The following is a 9,689-nucleotide window of genomic DNA, read 5'->3' on the forward strand; positions in this document are numbered from 1 at the left end:
ACGTGTTGCTTGTATGAAATTGTGTTTCAAGCTTTGATTTTCTTTTCTCATTTTTGCTCATTTTCATAGTGGCTGCATTTGTCTGACAGCTGGCACAAGGCACAAAAATACTGCTACACACAAATTTCCCAAGTTTTCAGAAAAATGTAAAAATAGTCTATGTTGAAACCCAAAATTTTAAAAATCTTCATTTGGTGTTTTTATGATGGTGTTGCTGAGGACTGGTGTTTATAACACTCTAAGAGCTTTCAGATGGGTTGACATCTTGTAACACAGGGCATTGCGAGGGCACTGGATTTGCATCATTTTCATACTCGTTGAACCACTCAGTGACACCTCGAGCTATGCAGGTTGGATCACTGTCACCCTGATGGAGAAAACTCCCGTTAGTAAAGACACTTTTCATCACAGGATCAAAAGTGATCACTCATAACAACTTTGCAGTCATTTGCAGTGACCCTCCCGAGTGAGGGGGCAAGTGAACCTAAACTATGTCGGCATAACACGGCACCAGGGAGAGCCAAACAGTGACTCAAATAGTGAATAACAAACAAAGCCAAGAAAAAGGGAAAAAAACAGCTGAGGGCCTCCATCCTTAGATGACAGGAAAAATCTCACAAAGATGGAGAAAACTAAGAGTGTAGGAGAAGTGCCTGCCTTCTTTTCTAGCCTCCTCTCTGTATATTTGACTAAAACACATGCAGCAGTCTCCTGAGAGCAAGAGATGTTGTCTATACTGTCAGCCTGTTTATTTTCTCTGTTTACGTGTGTAGTGGACTAGAAATGTGGAGGATTTTTATTTTTCTTATGTAAACTGAAGGTCCAAAGATAGAAGTTCTATAGACTGTAAAGACTGTGGCCTATATAAATAAACCGATCTTAGTGCATGCATTGTGGTAATGTGCTGTAACAAAGATTGTAGAGCAGCATGAGCAGCCCAAACTAGGAATCCCAACAGGAAGCCTGTTGACTGATAAGGAGCATTAGTATCCAGATTAGCCTCTGTGATAACCAGCTTTTATCTCCCCAAAGTGAATAAGAAGTACACTTAAGGAAGATACTGTGTTTATGAGTGTCTACATTACAAATTCGATAAAGTGTTCAACAGCTCAGGAGCCCCTAAAGCCCCCAGACCATCATTTACTCACTTCCTCCAACAGAAAACCACATCAGTGAATTATTAATCCATAGCAGCAGGTCATAGACCTACGTGCTGTGACCCTGATCTTAAAGAAGTAATTGAATTCAGTTCTTTTTGTTTGTCTGGTAACAATCAGCTCAAGGTAATGCTTGTTATTCACAGCAGTAAGTCTGAACATTGTTCTTTATTTGCTTTTTGCTATTTTCTGGCATGTAGACTGTTGCAGTGGTGATGCTCAGCATTGAACAGCTTCAAACAACAAGTTTAATGCATGTACAGGTGACCCCTGACTGCGCTAAAGGTTTGGTTTTTTCTACTCTTGTACCTGTCAGATGTATGGGACTTCCCTATATGCTCGTATTAAGCACACAGCTGTAGCTGTGAGCATAGAAGCTTCTCCACATGCTGTTTGTGAGAGACAGGCAATCAGAGGAAAGTTAGCTGAAAGGGGAAGGAGCTAATACTTTCAAACAGTGAAATAAATAACCGAAGAGGTGCACTGAGGCCCGGTATAGGAAAAACAAGTATTATTTTGGACTGTGAATCATACAAAGCCACCCAGGACCAGTTCAAAAAATAAAACCATGGTGCTTCAAATGTGTGTAGTAAGTTCTGTTTTGAGCCCAAGTTAGTTTCTGCTCATTTTAGTGTTGTGGATCACCTGTCAGAGTACAAAAGTACTGGATTTGCTGTCACAGAAAACTATGGACAGCAGTAAAAAGCACACTGAAAAGAAAATGACTTAAACAATAAATGTGAGCCTGCAACAGTCTATGTGCTAGCGTGATATGTGGCTGCAACAACAAAAGTTTGCCTAGGAGCCCCCCAGGTGGTTAATCCAGGCATATGAGTGTATGACAGAAGTACAAGGTGTGTTAGCATTAAAAACTGCAGTGCTTCAGATGTTGAGGGAATTGAAGATTGCTTTAAACAGTTAGTTTCAGACAGTTTTTTCTTTTAAAAAATCTACTAAATCTACTCTTGGCTCTATGTGATGTCAGTGAGAGTGAATATCCCCACTATGGCCAGTAGGGATATAAACATGCTATATAGATAAAATTGTATTGTATTGTATTTCAGACACACAGCTTTGTTGTGAGCGCAGAAGCTCCTCCCACATGCTGCTCAAACCTCCTATTTGTGAGGGGCAGCCAATCAGAAGAAGTTAAAGTTTGCTTGTTTCAAACAGAGGATAAAGCTATAAGCAGTACCAAGACCCACAACAAGATGTATTAGATGATTTTGGACTGTGAATCATGAAAAAAGACAATAGTAAAGTCCAAGAACAGAAATATGAAGATGGAAATGAGCTTAATATTGTGATTGGGATAATAATGAAGGGAGTAATAAGATATAAATAGGCAATATTTATAGTACAATACTGTATACTCACTAAATTAATGACATTTCATTCTGTGAAAATGTGTGCTTTGTTTTACACTCAAATCTTCTGATTGTGTTTTCGAACGTCACAACAAACATACCACATGATGTTCTGCTAACGAGAGCGGTGGAGAGGTTTTAGACGGCGGCTGTGAATTTGATTATAATCTGCAGGAAGCATTCTGCTCCTGAGGTCACAGACACCCTCTCATTAATGCCGTCACATAGTTCGAAAATGAAGACAGGCTGCTTTTGTTTGTTCTCAGCAATCACAAAAGACATCTATAAATCTGCAGTGATGATGCGGGATGGGGGGGCTACAAAAAGAGCTGAGGTACTGATGTCCTGTAGCTACTGTTACAACATCTGGAAGAAAAGCTGACTTCCAAATTCCTCCAGCTTTGCTTAAAAAATCTCAACAGCTATCAAAAAACAGGGTTTTTTCTTCTTCCATGTTATTGATGGTGAAAAGGGGCTGTTTCAAAGCCTCCTCTGGACTTCCCTTACTGCTTCCATAAGAATTAAGAGGGTTCGTAGCAGGCAGGTGATTATAATCAAATGCCCTCAATTAACTGATCATTTGCAAGCAACAGCACCTCTATAAAACAGAGGTTTTGGCAGTTTGCTGGTCTGAAGCATGCAGGTGTGTGGTAACACACTATGGATCTCCCAACATCAGAGTTCAACCGAGACCGTGCAACCCCAAGTGCTACATCTTAAGACTCCACAGGCCTCAGTTATAGGGTGACCAACCATCCTCTTTTTTTCCCTTTTTTTTTAACTTGTTGACTTGTAAAAGCCTATATGACATTTTTTATTTCACCATTCATTAACCGCACAGATAAGGTATCGTTTAAATATGTTAGTTCTCTTTAAACAAACAGTATTATTAAAGTTCTTCATGACTGGGTCAAGTGTCCAACTTAGTTACCATGTTAAATGCTCAAGTTCATGACAGCACGATTAAAACGAGACTGAGCAAATATAGCTTCGTTTGGAAGGGTTGCAGTAAAAAGCCTCTTTTCTCTGAAAGAACTTGGAAGCACAGATTAAGTTTGAACAAACCACAAGACTGTAACAATCTGCTATGGAAGCCTGAGACCAAAGTGCAGATGTTAGCCGTAATGCCTAGGATATCACCTCATACCAGCTGTGCAAACGATTTCATAACATCATAACAAATGCAGTGGAAATAAAATGAAAGAAATACGTATTCGTGTAGTTATTACTCATCCAGTGAAAAGCCCCGTATGTACATTCTTTATCCTGTTGGGGCAGCAGAGGATCAGAAGTCAAATATTCAGACGGCATTTAGCTGTAATACACAAAACGTCCGCATGATGGCAGAAGCGGAAAAGAAAACAAAACCACCTGGTTTCAAGACAAGAACGCAGGTAAATTAACACTTCAGTTTTTAAGTGCTCATAGTTTGTTTCTTAGTGTTCACTCAGCAGGAAAATGCATTTATATTAAATGTGTTTACAGCCTTGTAGAACCAGAGATTGTGGCCTCACAGACTGTGACCACATGTTCATGTGACCAGCAGCGCTTTTTAAAAAGACATAATAATAATAATAATAATAATAATAATAATAATAATAATAATAATAATAATAATAATAATAATAATAATAACAACAACAACAACAACAACAACAACAATAATAATATAATAATAATAATAATAATAATAATAATATAATAATATAATAATAATAATAATAATAATAATAATAATAATAATGAGGTGAGGAAGTTTCTATCAACGTTTAAATATGTACTGAGGCTAAATAAGAGAGGGCAGAAGGCTGTCTGTACGTTTTCTGAGCATTTTCCAAAGATGAATGTGATCAATAAGTGATTAAATATGACTGGAGAGTAAAGGAAACAATGGAAAGATTAAAAAAGTCAGACGTGAGCTGTAAACCACAGTTTCGGTGAGACAACAGGACAGGTAAGTGACCGCTTTGGAGGTGCAGTTCACCTGATTTGTGGCTTGTTTTCTGTGGCGAGCTCGTGAAGATTTAAAGATCAGAGATCAGTTAGAGCGATTCAAAATCAAATTAAAAAATAATATCCAGGCAATCTGTCCCAAACTAGAAGCTGTTTTAAACACTTCAGAAATAAAGATAAAAGATCAAAAGCAGGTTTGAAAATTGTTTTAATAGCGAGCTTCTTTTTTATTTTTTCTTCAAAAATCTTCAGAGGAGGAATTAAAATGTTGTTTCTAACTCTGGAATAAAATTGATTTGATTTGTTTATACGTGCATTACTTCGCAAGGTATCACTAAACTGAAGAGCATCCACATTAAGCGTGACAGGCGTGGTTCTGCTACACAGTCTGAATGCGGAGTGGACACAGGAATAATCTGCTGGATCACCTTTAAGCATGACTTTCACTGGGTACAGCACGGAATCCAGGCAACTTCGATTATTATATTTCTCCAAGTTTTCCACTTAATACGTGTAAAAATAAATGTTTAAAAAAAGAAACGTTTATTTATCAAACACAGACAAGTGCTCACAAAGAGCTGCACACAAAACAGATTAAAATAAATACGAAAAAATGCTACAAAAACAAGACAAACCCGAGTTAAGATGGAGGCTGTATGAATTGATCTCATGTTCTACATTATTTTCTCACGACTCGTGTACTCTATATTTCCTTTGAGGTAAAAAGCCTGTTGAATTCCTGCGAAGCTGAAAGTCTGAAATATTTCAGTGCTTGTTCGCTTTTTTTCGTTCTTCTTTTGGTTTTACAAAGACGTGATCTTTTTGGCTCTGTGTCTACATTATAATGAGTCCAATCCAATCCTGGTGCCACTTACACTATCTTTAGAAGACTGTGAATTTTTTTTATTTATTGCAATTCCCTTTTTCAGCAGGTCACTCTTAAAAAACATTTTAATGTCAATGATACTTTTTAGCTGGACAAATAAAAGATATATAAAAGTCACTTTTCCATAAAATCTGATTGCAGCTTCTACTTTGTGACAGAAACGTCGCTTGTGGCTCACAGTGACTCGATATCATTCATGAAAAACATGTTTGACATATTATAGGCCAACAAGTCATTTACAGGAGTTTAAATACGGGCAATCTTTTTTTTGTTTTTTGCACAAATACTGAAAATCACTTTTGGCACAACACCGGTGATGAGTTATATCAGCGCTGATAATAAATATTAAATAGTTATTGTAGTTTTAACAAACGATAGAATTATAATATTAGTAGTATCGTGATCGATTTATTATTTGATTTGAGTATTACAAAATTTGATTATAGATTATTATGGATTGTATAGAATTGTGGTCTCATAGTCGATAAGAGGCATCTTGAAGTAAAGGTTTAATTTCTCGTTAGTTTTCATGCACAGGACGTCAAATATGGCTGTTTAGCCAGCAATGAGTTGCTGCAGGCGGGTCAGAGTGACGCACAAGCCTGGCTGCTTTAGTGCAAATCCGTGAGTGAAGCATGTGCGGAGGCAACAGTTAGGCTGGTCTCACTCCAGACCCCAAACCTCGACCTTTGCGTAAACCTAAGCAATTATTTTAGGTTCCTAAACTTCATCAAGCAGCCAGGAAAGGGAACATAGACACAGACAAGTTAATGAATAAATAAATAAATAAATAAATAAATAAATAAATAAATAAATAAATAAATAAATAAATAAATAAATGAGTGAATAAAGCAGGACACAAAGCTCAGACTCTTTAACAATCCTGTTATTTCCACCAACCAACCTGCCTTCTTATAGGTTCATTATGAGAAGAATTACGTCCAGATCAACGTCCAGATCATGTTTATATATAATTTACAAACTGTTATTTACAGTTTATGATGTTAATAACAGTTTGTAAATTAGAGCCATCATTATATTGTTCATTAACACTAAAACCTATCAACATTAGTGTAATTAACTATTTACAGTTCATTCATAATGCCCCCCATGAAATTTAATTGCAATTTTATTTAAAAATGTAGTTTTAAAAAAACCTAAATATAGTTTATCAGTAGAAAAGATCCTGTTATAAAAATACAGATATATCAAAAAACATTTTTATTGAATTTGTTATGGTGTGTAGCCAACTTCAACCTTCATCAACAACTCAAAAATATCCAACTGTCTTTTATTAATCTAATTTTTTTATAACACCAATCCTCAGAATATCTTACATTCAAATATATCTTACATTTTAAATTAAATTCAAATGTTCTGTATTTTTTTCTGGAGCACCCACCTCAATGTTTAAATCAGCTACAGCAATAAATACAAGTGTTGGAGTCAGAGAGAGTTTGCCACCGTCTTTCATTACCACTATTCACGAGCACAGGCCAGCACGGCTTCTCAGGCAACTAAAAGTCCATAGCAAAGTTCATTTCTAACAAATAGGACGGGTCATTCATGCAGGGAGAGCCACATAATGAGGGGATGAAAATCTACTTCCAGACCAGAGAATGTCAGTAAAACCTTATAATTACAGATAATTGATCTGTTAGTTTTTGGTAGAACTTGGATTATTGGCTGATTATTGCCCCATGTGCTCCTGTTGGTTCCAAGAGGATGAAAGGATTCTGTATGGGGTTTGTCTTACACAGTGTAAAACTGGCTTTTGGTTGGCAGCAATAAGCAGAAGCTGAACAGGTTCAGTACTTGAGACACTGATGTCTACAGGAAGAAAAAGATCTAGTTTTACTTTCTCTTAAGGAACTGCAGCAACATGGGAAAATACACTAGAGGCTGCACACAACAGTGAACTGTGACCACCCCTGAGCTACAATTCACGGCTGAGGGAATTCAACAACTGGAAAAAATAAAATGCTTGGGTTATTTGGGTCTGTAAGATGTAACATGGTGCAGAGCTAATTTTCTAGAGATATTATTTTAATTTAGAAAAAAAACCCTCAACAACTGTAGTTTTTTGTTAATTGAAGCATGCAGAGCCAGACTTCTACATCTTTGTATAGTCACAAATTCTGGTTCCAGTGCTCACACCCCGAGAGAAAGTGCAGTCTTTACTCAGTTGTCTGAATTATTGTGCAACACAAAAGAGCCTTCTGTAAAAGTCTCTGCAGTATATGTGACAAGTGCTCTGACCCCAGAAGGTGATGGAGAGCTGGTGCTCCCTCTTCATGCAAGCATCCAAACTGCCTTCCACTGTGAAGAAAGAAAAGTGTCTCCTGTCAGATAATATATTGGATCTTCACAGTGACCTGCAGACACCAGCACAGACATTCACCTACACATCTATGTTCAAATGTAAAACACATTTCTTAAATAACTCCACTAAATCTGCAGCAGGATTTCAGCTTCATGAGGTACCTCACCCCCCTTCATTTAATATACACCACCACATCTCATTAAGCTCCTATTCAAATCGCAGGATCCCAATTTGAATATTGGCGCGACGTGGGGTGAGAGGGTGCCAGCTCCGAGTCAGCGCATACACGGGCACAAATGCACACACTGAATCCTTGTGGTGGCGAAAATGTATTACAGTTCATATTTACATCTTTACCGACAGGTGAAGCGTCCTTTGCGTGCGCTCGACAATGTGCGTAAAAACCGCCTCCTCTCTGTTCAGTGAAGCGCTGCTGCGAAACTATCCGGCGTCTGGACTGGCAGCAGTAAAATCAATGGGGTGATGGTGAGGATGGTTTACTGTTGTCGGAAGGTTTGAGACAGATTTTGACCCAGCAGCCAAAAGACTGTCTGCTTCCCACGGCCTGGAGAAAGAAAACTGAAGACGATTATTTTTCACCAGTTTCTAACGAACCAAATAAAGTTTGGGAAGGCAGCCCACAAAAGCCATATGAACTGGATCCAGAGGCGATAACATGGAAGCAGAGAATAATATTTAATAATAAACCTGTAAACTCTCGACCTCCTTATCACCTGACAGGGAAATGTGCAATCTGCCTCTCAGCTTGGAAGTGCGCCATTATTTGGGCATATGAGGCTTATTGGGGCAACTACACAACGTACTGCAACAAATGAGTAGTGAAATTACCTTCTTCTCAGTCAATCACTGGACTAAAATACTGCACAGCCTACTGCAGCAGGCTCAAATTGAAATTACAATCTAGATGACACTCAGACTTTGTACATTTAGCCTAATTTGTTTTGCATTTTTCCTCGGGAGTGATTAGTAATAAGGTTTTCTTCTGAAAGCGTCTTTTAGCTCTGTAGACTCAAGGGGTAAATAGAGGCTTTAACTTCTACACAGGTCTGTAGCTGTAGGCTAACTACTACATTTTGTTCAGACTACACTGTCCACTCAGATATTTTGCAACTCTTCCAGCTGTGCTATTCAGCGCTATCTTCTAGTTGTCGGATGCGTCGCACTGTGCCGTGTGATGGAAATTACCTCTGTCTGTGGTGCTATGTTCTGCGGCTCATGTCTGGTCTGTAATTCGCAGCTAATTATAACAGGCAACACCTGCGCCACGCAGTGCATGCTGGAGGAGAGATGACTTCCCTCTCCTCCTTATGATTTTTTGTGTCTTTTTTGCAGCTTGTCCCTTCGCCTTCTTTCAATCAGCTGTTGAACAGTAGACACATGTGTCCTCTTTTAATGTTCTCTAAGGAGACTTGAATCTGACTTGACTTGGACTAAGTCACATCCCAGTTGCCAGGATTCACATTAGTAAGCAACTGGTGAGCTCACTGGTGTTGACTTTCGGGACAGTAAAATATCCGCGTTTCTGCCTTTTCGGGGTTCAGAGCGCGTCGGCGCTTACACTGGTTTCCTGGCAACGAGGCGCGCGCAGGTGCGGCTGTGAGCGCGCCTCTCCTCGCTGCAGAGAACTTGTTGGTTGCTGGAGGATAAACCTGAATTCTGTTTTATTCTCAGTTTAGTAAACGTGTCTGGATTTGCTCTGGATCCCTCAACTCTTCACCGGGTAACCGGGTAACCTGAAGCCCTTCTGACCCTCCAGTGATGAAACTACAAATCTAACAGTGTGCTCAGAGTATCTGCAGCATGCAAGGAGAGGAGCTTCAAGCGGGCTTCTCATCAAAATGTCCCACAAAGCACAAAAATAAATTTAATTGTATCCTTTAATTAAAACATGAATGGAAGCACTTTGTTGTGTAGAGTAGAGCTAGAATCGTTATCAGCGATTCATTAAGGACTTGGTAGATGGAGTTTACACACTTGGTGTG

Source organism: Astatotilapia calliptera, chromosome 22, assembly GCF_964374335.1.
Source record: "Astatotilapia calliptera chromosome 22, fAstCal68.1, whole genome shotgun sequence".
Taxonomy (NCBI): domain Eukaryota; kingdom Metazoa; phylum Chordata; class Actinopteri; order Cichliformes; family Cichlidae; genus Astatotilapia; species Astatotilapia calliptera.